The 18,813-nt window shown below is 44.2% G+C and overlaps 1 protein-coding gene across 12 annotated transcripts in view; it reads right to left on the bottom strand.

Annotated features, from left to right (window-relative positions):
- RCBTB2 (RCC1 and BTB domain containing protein 2) overlaps positions 1-8,762 on the bottom strand; it is a 44,059-nt gene extending 35,297 nt beyond the window's left edge. For 4 of the 12 annotated variants that reach the window (XM_062194197.1, XM_062194201.1, XM_062194191.1 and 1 more), the window contains exons 1-2: positions 8,346-8,401; positions 5,225-5,267 (exon numbers count right to left, since the gene is read on the bottom strand). The gene's annotated coding sequence lies outside the window, so the exon portion shown is untranslated. Of the gene's footprint in view, positions 1-1,072; positions 1,172-5,224; positions 5,268-7,634; positions 7,956-8,345; positions 8,450-8,672 lie in introns of those variants that run through there. The other 8 variants (XM_062194192.1, XM_062194193.1, XM_062194202.1 and 5 more) reach the window with 8 other exon arrangements.
- Between the last annotated feature and the right edge of the window lie 10,051 nt (positions 8,763-18,813).

The following is an 18,813-nucleotide window of genomic DNA, read 5'->3' on the forward strand; positions in this document are numbered from 1 at the left end:
GGTTCCTGCCACCATGTAGAGGAATGCAGTGCAGGCTTAAGCCCAGTCAGGCAGCACTGTGGGCTTTTGGGGCATGAACCATGCTCGCTCTCTCTCTGTAGGCCTTTCAAACTAATAAACGTTTAAAAATACATTTAAAAATAAAAATAATTCAAGATTAATTACTATTATACAATATGGTAAAAAAAATTGTTGAATTCTCTATCACTATGGAAAAAGACTGAATTTTAAGATTTACTTATTTATTTGAAATTCAGAATTAGAGAGAGGGAGAGATCTTCCATTCATTGGTTCACTCCCCACATCGCCGCAAGAGCCAGAGCTGGGCCAATCCAAACCCAGGAACCACGAGCTTCATCCGTGTCTCCCACATAGGTGCAGGGGCCCAAGGACTTGGGCCATCCTCTGCTGTTTTCCCAAGCATATTAGCAGTGAGCTGGATCAGAAGTTGAGCAGTTGGGACTCGAATTGGGGCCCACGTGGGATGCCAGCATCGCAGGCAGCAGCTTTACCCACTATGCCACAGCACCGGCCCCAAGGACTGGCTTTTTTTACTGCATGATGCTAATATGCTACATACATAATAGAGACAACTAGCTTCCCATTTTGCACTATTTGAGGAATATAGTTTGTGAAATTCAGGTGGAAGTTTAGTTATCTTACCCTATTATTCATGTGATTTCCCTAGACTATTATTAGTATATATCAGTAAATAGTTTTTAAAAATCCACAATATACATACAGAAAAAAAATCACATCCATGATATGATACTAAATAATAACATTTAAAATAAACAGCTGCCCTGTGACAGCACTGATTTGATCTTTTCAATATCCAAATGAAACATTTATCGTCATTGATTCTATTCTCCAGCTACATCTCAATAGCTCGACCAACAGTCACCAGCCGCTCAGTAGCTAAGTTTGTGTTTAAACCCAGGGCTGATTCCAAAGCCCTTGCTCTTGGAGCCTCCACTGAGTGACAGGAATATTTTTAAGTTTATCCTGTTTACATTTCCCAACAGTTTTACTTTACACTGGCTGGGAATGTCCCCTCAAATAATTTTTGTACCTGATTATTTTAAATTTCTGGAATCCAACATTCAGTCATCTTTAAATCTGTTCCTTTTAAATCCTTGTAAAGTTGTCTTCTACAGCAAAGTTAATGTGACTAAAAATACAAATACATAAATCAATTCTATTAGAGAAATACTGAGAAGGAAAAGAATATGCTATCTTGCAAATTTAACAATTCATTACTTGACAAAAATCATTTAAAATTTTTTATAACTATAGTTTAAAAAGTCAGCAGAAGTGCTCAATTTATAAAAGTACTGAGATTATAAAATGTAAGTTTTGGATGTTATACTTTTTTTTTTTCTTTCTTTTTTTTTTTTTTTGACAGGCAGAGTGGACAGTAGAGGGAGACAGAGAGAAAGGTCCTCCTTTTGCTGTTGGTTCACCCTCCAATGGCCGCCGCGCTGATCCGATGGCAGGAGCCAGGTGCTTCCTCTGGTCTCCCATGGGGTGCAGGGCCCAAGGACTTGGGCCATCCTCCACTGCACTCTCTGGCCACAGCAGAGAGCTGGCCTGGAAGAGGGGCAACCGGGACAGGATCGGTGCCCCGACCGGGACTAGAACCCGTTGTGCCGGCGCCGCAAGGCGGAGGATTAGCCTAGTGAGCCGCGGCGCCGGCCGGATGTTATACTTTTTAAGTTTCCACAAAGAGTTTCAACATATATACACATACTAATATAAGTTTAATATGTAGTATCTTAACATATTCAACTTATTGAAAGACAAACAAGTTGGAATGTGAAAAAAGAAAATTTTCAAACTTTTAAAAGTCGAGAAAATACTTTCATAACCTCCGGGAGGAAAAAATTTCTTAAATAAGACACAAAAACATAAACCACAGAGAAAAGACTGGTAAATTTGAACACATAATAGGAGAGACTTGTGATACACAAAACTGACAGTTGGCCAAGGATCTGAATACAAAATACATTAAGAAGGTCTACAAATCAGTGAAAAGAAGGAAAACACAATTAAGAAATGACAGAGGACACAGGCAACTCACAGAAGAAATTAAATAACATATTAAAAAATACTCAAATCCATCGTGGAATTTATCATGAAAACACAACCACAAGGAGATCAATCTCATCCATCAGATCTGCAAAAATTACTGGCAGGCAATACCTAGTGTTGGTGAGGATACAGATCAAAAGGCAAGCTCATACGTTGCTAAACAGAATGTAAATTAGTACAACCACTTTACAGAACAACGCAACAATATCTGACCACTGCAGTATCAATCTTTTTGTCAAATTTATGCAACTGAAACAAAAATTTCACAGTCATTTTGATCTCTCCTACATGAGAGGCTTAGTGTTATCTTCTTTTCCATTTTGTCTATTTTATGCTTTTATATTCTACCCTAACCTCTCCTGTTCCACCCACTTTTATAGTTCAGTTTAAAAGGCAATACTGATAAAATGATTTCAACATCACTAGCAAGTCATGCCTACAGTTTGGAAACTACTGTCCTAGATGAACTCTGGAGCATACACACAATTGTTTGCAACAGGAATAAAAAGAAAAAGAAATAGGCCGGCGCCGTGGCTCAACAGGCTAATCCTCCGCCTTGCGGCGCCGGCACACCGGGTTCTAGTCCCGGTCGGGGCACCGATCCTGTCCCGGTTGCCCCTCTTCCAGGCCAGCTCTCTGCTGTGGCCAGGGAGTGCAGTGGAGGATGGCCCAAGTGCTTGGGCCCTGCACCCCATGGGAGACCAGGAGAAGCACCTGGCTCCTGCCACCGGAACAGCGCGGTGCGCCGGCCGCAGCGCGCTACCGCGGCGGCCATTGGAGGGTGAACCAACGGCAAAAGGAAGACCTTTCTCTCTGTCTCTCTCTCACTGTCCACTCTGCCTGTCAAAAATTAAAAAAAAAAAAAAAAAAAAGAAAAAGAAATAACAAACAGAATTAATGAACAAAATCCATCAACAGAATTGATAAACTATAGCATGTATCTGCTATACAGCAATTAAAGTCAATTATCCAGAACCAACACAGATAATTCTTCAAAGCAAGGACCAAAAATCACCAAATCACAAAATGATATATGTGGTATACTATCTGCTAATGTTTAAAATATGCAGAAAATAATGCTCTTTTAGTGTATTATGGATACCAACATACATGTCGCTGGATTTTTTTCATTAGAAAGTTTTGATGGAGGTAAAGTCAAAGATAAAAGGTTCCAAGTAATTCTATCAATGAACTGATATGCAATGGCTTTTCTATCTGACAAGATTTCAGGGTTTTTAGGAGTAAATCACATTAATCATCTCAGCAATAGAAGATAAGCTTACCCAATGCTGAAGAAAATAAAATCTTACAGGGGCCAGCGAGCGGCTCCATAGGTTACACCACTACCTGTAACACATGCATCCTACTCTGGAGTGCCAGTCTGCGTCCTGGCTGCTCCACTTCTGATCCATCTCCCTGCTAATGGGAAAAGCAACACGTAATGGTCCAATTACTTGGTCCCCTGCTACCTTCAAGGGAGACAGGATGAAATTCCAGGCTCCGGGCTTTGGCCTGGCACAACCCCAGCTGTTGCAGCTATTTGGAGAGTAAACAAGTAGATGGAAGATCTCTCCCTCTCTCTCTTTATCCCTCTGTGTCACTCTGCCTTCCAAATAAATAATCTTTTTTTAAAAATATACAGTGAAGACTGGCTGATGACAAGACAGTCTTTTTCACAATATGATAAACATATCCACTCCTAATCCTCACACAGGTCAAATAATTCATTTCCCTGTACAAAACATATAAAAGGCAGTCTATACATATTATCATTGGTAAAGTAATCAGTATTAATCATTGTGAATGCTACACAATGTGTCATTTTATTTGATAATGCCTGTGACCTAAACTATGAGGTAAGGTGATTACAGGACATACATTCAATTGCCTAATTCACTCAACAAACATTGATCTATTGCCCGCAGAAGATATTGAATGGAAAGCAAATACATAAAAGAGCAAAGAAAATTATGTGGAGCAAAAGAGTCTAAGGTCTCGTGTCCACATTACCCCAGCCCCACGCTGGCCTGAAGAGCTGGGATCAGGAGCTTCTGATGCCGACAGCTGTTCTTTAGAAATGACCCCAAAAAGAACAAAAAGTAAAAACTAAGAATTTCTGCAGAGCAAGCCCAGTGCTACATATTTTTAAATTCAACTTGATAATAAAAATTCAACTAACATAAAGAAGTTTCCCTGTCATGCAGAACTCAATATTTAAGCAAACTTTTCCACCTGAGCAGGACATTTGGAGATGATTCTATAATTAAAGACATGGGGAATTAAATGACACTAGCACACAGTTCTAGCACCAGTGTGCTAATGAGCTCCAGGCCAAGGACATGTCAATGGGATAACGATGATTTCCACATAAATACTTATCTGAGCATTTCATGGTACTGTTAATAGCTTTTTTAGGGTTACCTATAAATTATAATTTATATAAATATATATAAAGAACAAAACATGATCCCCACTATTGCTTACAAAAAAAGGATAATGCTAGCTGTAATTTAGCTTCTCTTGAATGATATATCAAAAGTCAGTGATAACAGTAAGACACCTGTATAGCTGATAATCAAAGTGGAACAGTTATACACAGGATGGCTAAAACTAACAGCATAACCTTAGAGGAAACCAAATTCTACAAAAAACAGCAAAGTGACTTGTATAACACTGGGTAACAGTTGACATTTTAACTATTTGGTTGTAAAAAGGTTTTCAAATTTCACCAAGAGTGATGACACAGATCTTCAGCCCAAACAATGCTGAATTCAGTTTGAAGAGATTACCAATCTCATCAAGGTTGTTACTGTCAGCCATTCACAGGAAAAGTGTCACTTTCAAATATGAAATATAACCAAAAACTATGCAAATGTTATAAGGTTGTTATATATGAACTAATATCAGTTGGTGCTAAAAACTCATTTGCAAATCCATTTGAAATGCAGGTCCTTATATATCTAATTCCATTTTAAAAATTCCAAACATGTCTGTTGCTGAAGACCTTGACTCCCCAGTGCAAATATTCCTTAACATGACAGCCCCTCTTGGCCTCATCTCCACTTGGGAGTCATTTTGTTCAATATCAGCAGAGGTCAGAACATAATGCAATCATAATTTATGAATTACTCACATGCTATCATCCACTGGTACTGGTTAGCTCAACATGTCTTCCACTATATAGATAGATAGATAGATAGATAGAAAGAAAGAAAGATAATAGCTTAGGTTACACTAGTCAGGTTGAAGACATAAAAGACACACACACTAATGGCTCAAGTTCTTGGACCCCGGACACCCACATGGAGACTTGGATGGATTTCTGGGCCTGAACCAGCCTGAGCCATTGTGGCCATCAGGGGAGCAAACCAGGAGATGGGAGATCTCTCTCTCTGTGTCTCTCCCTTTCTATCACTCTGCTTTTCAAATAAATAAATAAATACACACACACACACACACACTCTCTGGATCCAGCAATCATGGGACACCAACATCCCACATGGGTGCCAGTTTGAGTCTACACTGCTCCACTTCCGATCCAGCTACCCGCTAATGAGCCTATTGGAAAGCAGCAGAAGTGCTTGGGCTCTTGTCACCCATATGGGAGACCTGGACGGAGTTCTTGGTTTCTGGCTTCAGCATGGCTTGGCTTTTGTGGTCATCTGGAGAGTGAGCCAGTGGAGAAAGACCTCTCTATCTCTCCCTTCCTCTCTGGGATTCTACCTTGTGAATAAATAAGTAAATCTTAAAACACACACGCACACACGCACACACACACATTCTACCTACATACATAAAGGATGGTGACATCTGTCAGTGTGGAGACCCACATTTGAGACATAGCAGAACATGGCAAAGCCCACCTCCTCCCAGGACATGTACTTCTAAAGCCCAGTTCTCCATATCTGGAGCACCACTCCGATTTATTCTTCAGACTTATGAGGACTAGTTTAAAATTGCAGCCCACACCTGCACTTCCAATCCCCTTCCTCATTTTTCTCACAGCACTTATCATTTCTAGCACAATAATGAAATGTTTATTGATCCCCTTTCTCAAGAGTATAAGCTCCTGAGGGAAGGGATCTGTGTTCACTGATAGACACTAAGCACCCAGGACAGGACCTGATAGGAAATGAATGTCCGTGGAAGGAATCCATGTCGAATTCAGTACAAAGTATCTCCGGAGTGAGTTAGATTCCAATTCCAATCATTTAGTTAACAAACACCTTCTGAGCTTTGATTCCGGGTGAAGATAGCTCACATGAATTCAGGTACACAACATAAGATAGCACTTAAGTGCTACAATGCCAAAAGAGTGGGATAAAAGGTTGGAGAATCAGAATAGGGACTATTCCAGAGGATATAATCACTTCTCCAAGACTGAATGAAGTCCAGGGTGTTTGAACCCCCTAAGTCACTGAGGCCTGATCCTCTAACCCAATGAAGCCCGGTGCAGATAATCTAAAGGTCAGTGGAATGTTTATTTGGAAAAGCCCCTTAGCTGGGACATTCCAAACTGCTAAGAGGATGCATTGTACACTGAGCCTTGCTGCACGCACCCCTATCAAGGTCCAGGCCACGCTCAGCACCTCCCCTAAAAAGGAACTCCACCTGCTGCTCAAACGGAATGAAGCCTGACTTCAAACCGCCTGCCCAGGCTGAACCTCCACTCTCTTCACCCTTCCATTCTGTCCTCCCCACAAATAGTCTTTTCCACTTTAACTAGCTGCTTCCCCACCTTCTTGGAACCCTAACATCTGAAAATGTAATACAGTGCCATGCAGGTTCAATGGAGTGGGAAAGTGAGTACTGAGCAAGGAGGGAGTATCAAGTGTAGGCGTCCTGGGGCGAGCCCAGCCACAGCGATTAGGCGTGTACGGTGGGAGTGAGGCACCCAAGGGCGCCTCGTCCTGCGGCCTTTACCTACTACTTAGTAACAGGTATGCACTGCCCAGGCGGTAGGAAATAGAAGAGATGACATTTCACCTGGAGCACTCCAAGTCTCCATTCCTACGTGGCGCTTCTATTCCAGCCCTCAACGACTGTATCAGCACAGCATATACGATTACAATGCACACGGTAATGACATTGTTAAAAACAGCACAGCAGCCCCAGAAGCCACAAAACCGACCTAGCTAAGTACTACTGCGCCACGAGGTGTTCAGCCAGGCAGGGACTCAGGACTAGGGAATGGCAAAGCTGGGAGGCTCGAGTCACATTTGATGCTATCACCTTCCAGTCGGGGGGTGGAGGAGGAGAGTAAACTGCCAAAGCTCAGCTTGTACATTCTACCACTTTTATTCGGTTCTGACACGGATTAAGTTGCCAAGCGCCAAACAAGGCAGCTCAGCCACATGCGTTTCGCTACAGTCCTCGACTGGTGCTGTCTGCAAGTTTCTGTAGCTTTGCAAAGAACAAGAGCAGAACTTTGTTCTGCACTCGCCTTCCAACGCGGGCAGGAAGCTCCTCCTCAGCCAAGGCGGGGCACTTGAAAGTTTTCAAGGCCTGGAAAACCGCTGTTCCGGGGCGGAGCCCAGCAGTACCTTCCGGCTTAAGATGTACGCCGCCGCCTTCTCCCGTCTCCCTTAGCAGGCCCTGGACAGTTTCGCCCAGCAAATTCGGACTTTCCGCGCTATCCCTCGACAATGTCGAAAACATCCTATCTCCTGGGCTAGCGCGCCTGTTCGATTTACAAGGCGAAGCCAGGGGTCCAGGCGATAGAAATAAACACAACAACGCACACACGGTGAAGACTAGGGAGAGAAAACGAAACTCCGAGACAGGCGCCACACCTGCGCCCTAAGACGCCTCTCCCCGGGGGCCTGACAGGACGCAGAAGCCTAACAGAGCAGGCTCCGGGCAAGCGGCTGCCCAGGAGCAACGCCAAACGGACCGCAGCGGACTGAGGCAGACGCAAACCCCACCCTTGGCCAAGGCCAAGTAGGAGATGCGATCCCACAACGGCTCGCCGCTCGCGCATGCGCGGTGCAGCCTCCGCCCTGAGGCCTAGGAGGCGTAGTAGTAGCCCGACCGTGGCGTCCAGCCCCCGCCACCTGATGTGCGCATGCGCAGCGACGCCCGGGCCCGCGGCTGCGGCTAGGCTCTCGCCCCCGGGGCCCCTCGGCGGTAGCCGCGGCCGAGGAGCGGGGGCGGGAAATGCTGGCGAGCCCAGCCCCGTTGCAGGGGTACCTGCGAGCTGCCTGCTTCACGCCTGGCGCCCCGCCTCGGCCTCACACGCCACCCCCACACCTCACCTCAGCGCAGGCCCAAGCCGCGTCTGCTCCGCCTCCTGGGTCGCGGTTACTGCTTGGTCGGGGGCCCAGCGCCGCGACGAGTTGGCGCCTCCCCCTGAAGTGGCTCGGCCGCGCGGGATGCGCTCGGGTGCCCGGCCAGGACAGGCGGGAAGGGGAGCGCCGACGAGGGGATGGGGCCTGCGACCGCGCCTCGCCCCTCCCCTCCTCCCTGCGCTGCCCGCCGCCGCTCCCGCCCCCTCCCCACCGAGTCCCCCTCCCGGGCGCGGACCCCCGGGACTGGACGCCGCGCCTCCCGCTGCGGCCACCTCCGCCTTTCCCTGGGGTTACCTTGTGGGACACCTCGGCTCTCTCCAGGGTCTTGGTCCCCCAGATCTTGGAAACTGATCAGGGCCTGACCTGGAGGGTGGGACGCGCGCGAGGATCTGGGCAACCTTTTCCACTCTCCCTTTCCCCGCTGTAGCAAACACTCCATCTGGAAGCCCAGGGCGCTTCCCACGGCTCACGCGGCCCCGTTTTCACCTCACTGCTGCAGGGCTGAAGCCCTGGACTGCTCCGTAATGTAATGAGTGATTGGTGTTGGGCAGGTCACCTGAGTTACCTTGGGGACCAAGGTGTTAACGGAACAATCACGCTTTCTCTCTTAATTTGCAAGGATTCGTTACACCACACCTCCGTTGGTCTTAGTAGATTTTTGTAAAATGGATCACAAGTTTGTAGTGTTGCAGTAATTTCTTGCTCTACATTACACATCCACCTGCGTGGGTTTTGGGTAAAACGCTCAATAGCTGAAAGTTACCAGCTCTAACTTTCTGGTTACTTCTGTACCTAGATGATAATCTGGGTGAGTGTTTAAATGGATTGCCAGAAGGAACACAACCAGATAGAATAATTGAGATTCCACCCCAGAGTGACAATGTCAGTCTTTGGTTTTGTCGGGCTTTGGTCATTTCAGCTGGAAGACATTTATGTCCATTATTACAGCACAGCCCATTGAGCTCCAGAAAGGGACTTGTATTTACTGGATTTTATGAGACCTAAATAAAGTCATAGAGGTGTGGTACGGGTAAGACAAGATTTCCCCCTAAACAATTACCCTTTGAAAGGACAGCTTGGAGTTTTATTTAAAAACAATAATCAGAAAAATAACATGTATCTAAGGGATAAGGTAGCTGTAAGTAAGAAAGGAGTCAGATGAGATAGGGTTATCATTACACTTATCTCCCTTTGTAATTTTTTTAAAAAATTATTTGAAAAACAAAGAGACAGAGATTCCCCATCTGCTGGTTCACTCCCCAGATGCCCACAACAGCCAGGGTTGGGCCAGGCGGAAGACTCAATCTGGGTCTCCCTTGTGAATGGCTGTTTGCCCCGGTGTGCATTAGCAGGAAGTTGGAACCAGGAGCAGAGCTGGGACTAGAACTCAGGTGCTCACATATGGCATGTGGGCACCCCAAGTGTAGTCTGAACTGCTATGCCAAATGCCTGCCCCTCCCCCAACATCTTCTGTATACAACCATTAATTGTAATATATTTCACTAGATTGTGAAACTATTGAGAGACAGATAGTATCTTACTCTGTATTTAGTGTCTTAATTTCTCTTTGTCCCACAGAATTTTATTTGTGGAATGATATTGCACTGACTACATTCCTTTAGTTCCTCAAATATGCTTCCCCCATAACCTCATTCAGAGACCTAGACATGCATGTAAATCTACACTCTGCTCTCACCTGGGTGGTTTGTGCCAGTTCTCCAGGGCGTGACCTTCTGAGTAAGATGATTGCTCTTTGATCCCCAAAGGCTTTAAAATGAAAGTAAATAAAGTCAGTATGTCAAAAAGTCGACTGTACTTCCATGTTTATGGCAGCATTATCCCCAGTAGCCAAGGTATGGAATCAACCTAAGTGTCCATCAGCAACAGGTGAAGGGATGAAAAGCACAGTGTATGTATATATGGTAGAATACTACTTAGCAGTGAAAAAAGGACAAAGCCCTGGCGCATACAACAACCTGGGAGCCTTTATGTTAAGTGAAAGAAGCCAGGCACATAAAAATAAATACTGCATGACCTCAGTCATACATAGAATAGTTGAACTCATGGAAGCAGAAATCAGAGGTTTTCAGAGGCTGCATAGTTACAGGGGACGGGAGATGTTGGCCAAAGGAAATGTAATTACAGTCAGAAGAACAAGTTCAAGATATCCATTGCACGGGGCCGGCACTGTGGCACAGTGGGTTAATGCCCTGGCCTGAAACGCCAGCATCCCACATGGCTGCTGGTTCTAGTCCCTGCTGCTCCTCTTCCAATCCAGCTCTCTGCTATGGCAGTAGAAGATGGCCCAAGTCCTTGGGCCCCTGCACCCACGTGGGAGACCCAGAAGAAGCTCCTGGCTCCTGACTTCGGATCAGCACAGCTCCGGCCGTTGCAGCCATCTGGGGAGTGAACCATCAGATGGAAGACTTCTCTCTCTCTGTCTCTCCTCTCTCTGTGTAACTCTGACTTTCAAATAAATAACTAAATCTTTAGAAAAAAAAAGATATCTATTGCGCAACAAAGTAACTGTAGTTAATGACAATGTATCATCCTGGAGGAAGATCCCGGCTCCTGGCCTCAGTCTGGCCCAGCTTTGGACATTGGCACCCTTGCAGCCATCTGGGGAATGAACCAGCAGATTTAAGATCTCGTTCTCCCTCTCTCTGTCTCTCCTCCTCTCTCTGTAACTGCCTTTCAAATCAGCATTTTTTTTTTTTTTTTTAGGATTGTAATGTGGTCTCTTTGCAGAATTAACTAATGTGATTTGTTAAGCTGGATTTAACCATTCTACTTGGTGTACATACTTCTAAACATTTCAACGTGCAATGTTTTCTCTCAATTTCAAAGAATATCTGAGGGGCTGGTGCTGTGGCATAGTAGGTTAAGCCTCCACCTACAGCGCTGGAATCCTATATGGATGCCGGTTTGAATCCTGACTACTCTGCTTGCAATCCTGCTCCCTGCTAATGGTCTGGGAAAGCAGTGGAAGATGGCCCAAGTGCTTGGGTCCCTGCACCCACATGAGAGACCCAGAAGAAGCTCCTGCGGCCAGCGCTGCGGCTCAGTAGGCTAATCCTCCACCTGTGGCGCCGGCACCCCAGGTTCTAGTCCTGGTCAGGGCGTCGGATTCTGTCCCGGCTGCTCCTCTTCCAGTCTAACTCTCTGCTATGGCCCGGAAGTGCAGTGGAGGATGGCCCAAGTCCTTGGGTCCTGCACCCACATGGGAGACCAGGAGAAGCACCTGGCTCCTGGCTTCGGATCAGCGCAGTGTGCCGGCCACAGCGGTCACTGGGGGGTGAACCAATGGAAAAGGAAGACGTTTCTCTCTCTCTCACTGTCCACTCTGCCTGTCAAAAAATTAAAAAGAAAAAGAAGAAGAAGAAGCAGCTCCTGCCTCCTGGCTTTGGATAGGCTCAGCTCCAGCCATTGAGACCATCTGGGGAGTAAGCCAGCAGATGGAAGACCCCTTTCTATCTGTAACACTGTCTCCCAAATAAATAAATAAATCTTTAAAAAAAATGTGAAAGGAAGACCATGTTGGCCTCTTTAGCAATGGCCTTAAGGATAGTTCTGCTTTCTATAAGAGTATTTCAAAAAGTTCTTGGGGAAAATGTAATTAAAAACTAAATTTACTTGGTGCAAAAAAAAATCTTTATGCATAATTTTTTCATAATGTGTATTTTTCAGGAACTTTTTAAAGATACCTCATAGGCAGTGGTTTCCAAAAACTTTTTGCACCAAATTGAACTTGTGATTTCATTTTCCACAAACCTTCTTAAGTGCTCTCATATTATCACCAGAGGCAGTGGAGGTGGAGGCTGCCTACTAGCCAGAGAAAGCATAAATAAATACCTTTTGCCATGAAAAAACAATTTTAGCTCTCCTCTTCTTTTTTACACATCTTTAGTTACTTGAGAGGCAGAAAGACACACAGAGAGAGGCCTCACGTTGCCTCAATGGTCAGGACTGGTCTGGGAGTGGTCTTGGAGTCAAGAATTCAGTGTAGGTCTTCCATGTGGGCTGCAGAAGCCCAGTCACCTGAGCCATCACTGCTGCCTCCCAGAGTCTGCATTGGCAGGAAGCTGGAGACAGGAGCCAGAGCCAGGTATCAAACCCAAGTACTCTGATATTGGATTGGGGCACCTTTGAAAAACCCGAGGGACCCCTTACTCCGGTGTTTGGTGTGCTTTGTGACAAGTGTGGCTAAGAGCTAACTGCAGATCTTTTGCTTCTGTACACATTAGCTTTGCTTGCTAATGCCTAAGGATAAATCTTGTAATATTTTAGAAACGGGTTTGAAAAGCCCATGCGTGGGAACAAGCGCCAGATGTCCCTTCCCCCAAGATTAGCTAACACACGCTAAGTTTCAAGTTCTCGAGAGTTTTGGTTCTCTGAATGTTTCGGTTTCCCCCAGAAAAGAAACTAATTGTAACTCCCGCCCTGGGCAGCCTCTCCCCATCTAAAGGACCCAATGAGTACTCATGCCAACCTTTAAACTAGCCAGTCAAGCCAAAGCCCGTGAAATATGTTAATCTTGTGGTTTTTGCCTTTAAAAGTTGCTTGTAACTGTGGCTCGGGGCTTCTCTTCACCTCAAGCAACAGGGAGCCCGTTTGCGCAAACACCTAATAAAAATCCTCTTGCTTTTGCATCTACCGGTCTGGAGTTTGGGTCTTTGGGCGACCACCCGAGCGCATTGGATTCCCAAACTTGGGGTCCTTCACCTTAACCCATGTTTTAACCTCTAGGCTGAATGCCCACCTCACGAGCACCCTTTCATATACCATGATCCACCATCTCTGTTCTCTTTTTACTTGTGGCAAAGCAGCACAACAATGAAAAATCCAGTCACCAAATTATTGTCTGTTCAGGAAAATGTTTTTCCTCAGACCACCACTGAAGCTGACCTGGTATCATTCACCATCAAACAAGTTCAGAATTGATCTGTTAAACATGAATTATTGTAATTCAAACACTCAAGATCTCCTACTACTTTTTCTTTTCATACAGACTGCTTTGTATTTAAACTGTCTTTAACAGACTTAAGTTGCAGTATACACAACAAAATGATAGAAACCCATTTTCATATAGAATTTAACACATAATTTATAAACCAACCTATATAATTAGTTATTTTCTGCAAGAATGGTACTCTTCTCCAAATTAATATTTTTGAAAGTTTTTTTTTTAATAAAAGTTTTTAAAGATTCTGAAGTCCTTAGTCCTGAAATTTTTCCCAAAAGATTTCTTAAAAAGACATTTTGTAGCCACTGACTTTCTCCTGATTTATAGCATTGGCACATATTGCCTATGGGAAACTTAAAGTTAGGATACAATTACCCCAAGAGTAACCAGAACAAAGGCTTCAACAGGTGCCATCCCAATATGGAATGGGAAACTTCCATAACAAATCAGACCCCTATAGCAGCTAAAAGAAACTTACAGTATCTCTATTTTTACCTGTTAGGAAATCAAACTTTATATTTAGCATGTAGATTGATAATAGTGTACTTAATTCTTTTTTTAATTTGGTTTTGAAAAGTAGAGAACAGAGAGAGCCCCCATTCACTGGTTCATTCCCCAAATGCCCAGGCTGGACTAGAGTGAAGCCAGGAGCTGGGAACTTAATCCAGGTTTCTCACATGGGTGTGAGGGAGGAACCCAGCTACCTGACCCATCCCCGGCTTCCTCCAAGGGTAATATATTAGGAAGCTGGAATGGAGAGCAGGGCCAGCACTTGAACTCAGGCTCTCCAATACAGCATAAGGGCATCCCCGAGCAGCCTCTAACTGCTACATCAAACACCCACCTCCTCCTTACATACTTTTAAAATTAATCCAGTATCAGATGTGTAATTTTAAAATATTTTTACCATATTCTAGATTGTGTCTTCACTTTCTTGGCTGGTTTTTGGTTTTTTTGTTTTGTTTTGTTTCTGTTTTTGTTTTGTTTGTTTTCTGTGCATAAGCTTTTCATCTTGATTCAATCCCATTTAATTATTTTTGCTTTCATTGCCTGTGCTTTTTGGAGTTTTCTTTCTTTCCTTTTTTTTTTTTTTTTGCCCAGACCAATGTCTGGAGCTTGCCCACTATGTTTTTTTCTAGTTTTATAATTTCATATCTTATGTTTAAGTCTTTAATCCATTTCAGTTAATTTTTGTATTTGGCTTGCGATACAGGGGTCTAATTTTCATTCTTCTGCATCTGAGCATCCAGTTTTCCTAATATCATTTATTGAAGAGACCGCCATTTCCCCATTGTGTGTTCTTGGCAGCCTTCTCAAAGATCAATAATCCTTAGGAAAGAAGGAAATCCCAATATTTGTGACACCATGATGGACTTGAAAGATATTATGCTAAGTGAAATAAGCCAGACACAAAAAAGTGCGTGATCTCACTTATGTGTGGAATCTGAAAAAGTCAAATTCATAGCAGCAGGGAGTCGAATGGTGCTTACCTGGAGCTTGGACTTGGGAGTACTGAGGAAATACTGATCAAAGGACACAAAAGTTCAGTTAGGCAGAGAGAGAGCCACTGGATGAAATGGTGATTACAGTTAACAACAATGTGTACTTGGCCCTCTATATCTAAGGGTTTTACATCTGCAGATTCAGCCAACAGTAGGCCAGAAATATATTTTCTAACTGTACTTCTACTGGACATGTAGAATTTTCACTGTCATTATTAACAATATTATATTAACAATATAATAGTAACTATTTCCATTGTTTTACATACTACAAATAGTCTAGAAATGATTTTTAAAGTACGGGAGGGGCAGGAGCTTGGGACACCAGCATCTCATATTGGAGTGCCTGGGTTCGTGTCCCAGCTGCTCCACTTCCAGCTCCCTACTATTGCACACTCTGGGAGTTTGCAGGTGACGACTCAATTAGTTGAGTCCCTGCCACCCAAATGGGAGGCCTGTGTACAGTTTCTGGCTGCCAGCTTTGGCCCGGCTCAGCCCTGGCTCTTGCAGGCATTTGGTAAGTGAACCAGAGGATGGGAGATCTCTCTTTCTCTCTCTCTCTCTCTTGCTGTGCGTCTGCCTTTCAAATGAAAGTAAATAAATAAATAAATAAATATTTAAGTGTGGGTGTTTGGCACAGTGGTTAAGATACTATTGGGATGCCTGCATCCCCTAATGGAATGCTTGGGTTTGAGTTCCCCTTCTGCTTCTGATCCGGCTTCCTGCTAATGCATACCTTGGGAAGGAGTAGGTGATGGCTCAAGTACTCGGGTCCCTGCCAACTACATGGAAGACATGGATTAAGTTTCAGGCTCCTGGCTTTGGCAGAGCTCACCCCTGGCTGCTGTGGGCATTTTGGGGAAAACCAGCAGAAGGAAGGTCTTTCTGTCTCTGTCCTTATATAAAATGATGTTGTGTTTGCATATAACATGCATGCACACGTCCTTCCTTCCATACATTAAAACACTGCTCTTTAAAGTTTTATTTATTTTTTATCTGAAAAAACAGAGTCAGATTGAAAGAGAGAGAGAGAGAGAGAGAGAGAGCGAGAGAGAGCTCCCATCTGCTGGTTCACTTCCCAGCTTTCCACAACTATGGCTAGACCAAAGTCAAAAGCCAAAAATTCAATCCAGGTCTCCAGTGTGGATTTCAGTGACTCAAGTACTTGAGCCATCACCTGCTGCCTCCCAGAGTACACCATAACAGGAAGCTGGAATCCTGAACAGAGTTGGAACTCAAACCAAAGCACTCCACTGTGGGATGCAGGCTTTCTTAACCCCTAGGACAAACACCCGCCCCAAACAGTCAGGTTAAAAATACACCATGACTCAGTTCAGGCTTTTTCAGTGACACAAATATAAGGATTAAGAATTTAAATATTGGCTGGCACTGTGGCTTAACAGGCTAATCCTCCACCTTGCGGCGCCGGCACAACGGGTTCTAGTCCCGGTTGGGGTGCTGGATTCTATCCCGGTTGTCCCTCTTCCAGGCCAGCTCTCTACTATGGCCCGGGAAGGCAGTGGAGGATAGCCCAAGTGCTTGGGCCCTGCATCCGCATGGGAGACCAGGAGAAGCACCTGGCTCCTGGCTTCGGATCAGCGAGATGAGCTGGCCGCAGCGGCCATTGGAGGGTGAACCAACGGCAAAAAGGAAGACCTTTCTCTGTCTCTCTCTCTCTCACTATCCACTGCCTGTCAAAAAAAAAATTAAATATGAATGTTAAAGCCATACAAAGTATTCTCATAATATACTTTCCATGAACTTTTTGAAATTTATTCATAGGACATAGGAACAGGAATATTTTGATTGATGATGGAAAGATTTTTTATAAAATTCAATACTCATTTCTGATCTAAGAAATCTTTAGTAAGTGATTACATGCATACATTGACAGCTAATTTCACAATGGTTAAAGGATAACAGTATACCTAATAAATAGAGAAATAAAACAGTGGCACTGAAATTAATGTTATAATGTTTTTCTGGAAATACTATACAATTATATAAGAACATAAATTGGGGTTGCACTGTGGCATAATAGGCTAAGCCTCAGCCTGCAGCACCAGCATCCTGTATGGGTTGTCCTGGCTGCTCTTCTTCTGATTCAGCTCTCTGCTTATGGCCTGGGAAAGTGGTAGAGGATGTCCCAAGTGCTTGGACTCCTGCACCTGCGTGGAAGACCTAGAACAAGCTCCTGGCTCCTGGCTCCTGGCTGCTGGCTTTGGATGGGCTTAGCTCTGACCATTGTGGCTATTTGGGGAATGAACCAGCAGATGGAAGACCTTTCTCTCTGTCTCTCCCTCTGTTTGTCTGTAACTCTACCTCTCAAATAAATAAATAAAAATCTTAAAAAAATAAATTTAAGAAAAATGAAGACCGAAATGGTGGCAGAAATTTTATCATCAATACAATTAGAATTTGTTGGCTGAGGAATGAGCAGTTTCTTTTCAAGGACTGGTCAAGTTCAACGGCATTTTATAGGTGTCTAGCCCAGAAGTTGGAGTTATTACTGGGCCCTGGTAGCTGTCCAGTGGCAGCACGCTGCCCTATGGGGAGGCAGTGAGAATGGCTTTTTGATCCTTTCTCAAATGCTTGGGGGGAAAATACTAGGGCTCTGTTCTGGAAGGCAGCCAATATTTTAACTCCATTTGTATCTTCATTCCTTGTGTCTGAGAGGCAAGATGTAGCCACACAGAGTTCAACTGCCCAGGCTCTGCAGAAAATGCTCTTTTGCTTTTGCAGCTGAGTCCTCTGGCCAGCTGTCTGGTCTGGACTGGAGTTTCCGTGCATCAAAGGGGAAAGCACCAGGATTGAGGGTGGACTTCTAGGGTAGAATTAAAGTAAAACAGGTTTTCTGGCCTGCTTTGGTTCTGAGTCCTGTAGCCATGCATAGTGTAACAATGTAGCCTACTTTGTTCAAGCTCAACATTCAGGCCAGAGTCAAGTCCTCAGCTAGTAATAGAAATCTTTTGCCTTGTTTTGTTTTCTTGTACATGAACTTCTCCCGGGAACCTTTTAGAGAGGCAGTTCAAGAGCTTCAAAAGACAAAATTATAGCAAATTTAGTTTAAGGATCTTAATTAACTTTACTTTCAATTCCAGAATTGGGCAACTGTTCATTCCATAAAACAGCCAAGGGTTCCAATGGGCTTAGAAGTGAGTGGTTTTACAGACAGCACAGAAAGTGTATCAATCATTTCAAAGTTGCTTTCCTTGTAAGGTGGGAAGGCAGAACATCAGGAAGTAACTGATCGGTTAACACAGGGTTACTTCAAGTTGCTTTTCTGTAAGGATTAACGAGGGAACTTCATTACCATGCCAATTTAAATTAACTTGCTTGCAAGATTTGGCTTTTTTCCCCTCCTGATTTGTCAGAAGCTCAGGTAATTTGATTTGGTGATGAGGATATTTTTAAAAACTATTTAATTATTTATTTGAAAGGCAGCACAAAAGAGAGGGAGGGAGAGACACATAGAGAGAGAGAAAGAGAGAGAGATCTTCCATCTGCTCGTTCGCTCTCCAAATGGCCTCAACAAGAAGCCATTTCAGGAGTTTCCTGAAGCCAGGATCCAGGAAACTCTATGCTGGTCTTCCCAAACACATTGGTAGGAAGCTGGGTTGGAAACAGAGTAGCCAAGATGGGAACAGACACTCTGATATGGGATGCCAGCAGCACAGGCAGCAACTTAACCCACTGTGTCAAGTGCCTGCTCAGTGACAGGGAATTTTAGCATGAGTGACTCCATTGTGATTTTTAGTCTGGTCTGTTGGGCCCCAGTGCAGGAGCTTAGTTACCGAAAAATGGCCTCCTGTGATTTTTAAAAAAGATTTATTTATTTATTTATTTATTTGAAAGCCAGAGTTACACAGAGAGAGGACAGGCAGAGAGAGGTCTTCCATCCGATGGTTCACTCCCCAATTGGCTGCAACAGCTGGAGCTGCACCAATCCGAAGCCAGGAACCAGGAGCTT

The sequence above is a fragment of the Lepus europaeus genome, chromosome 6 (genome assembly GCF_033115175.1).
Source record: "Lepus europaeus isolate LE1 chromosome 6, mLepTim1.pri, whole genome shotgun sequence".
In the NCBI taxonomy this organism is placed as follows: domain Eukaryota; kingdom Metazoa; phylum Chordata; class Mammalia; order Lagomorpha; family Leporidae; genus Lepus; species Lepus europaeus.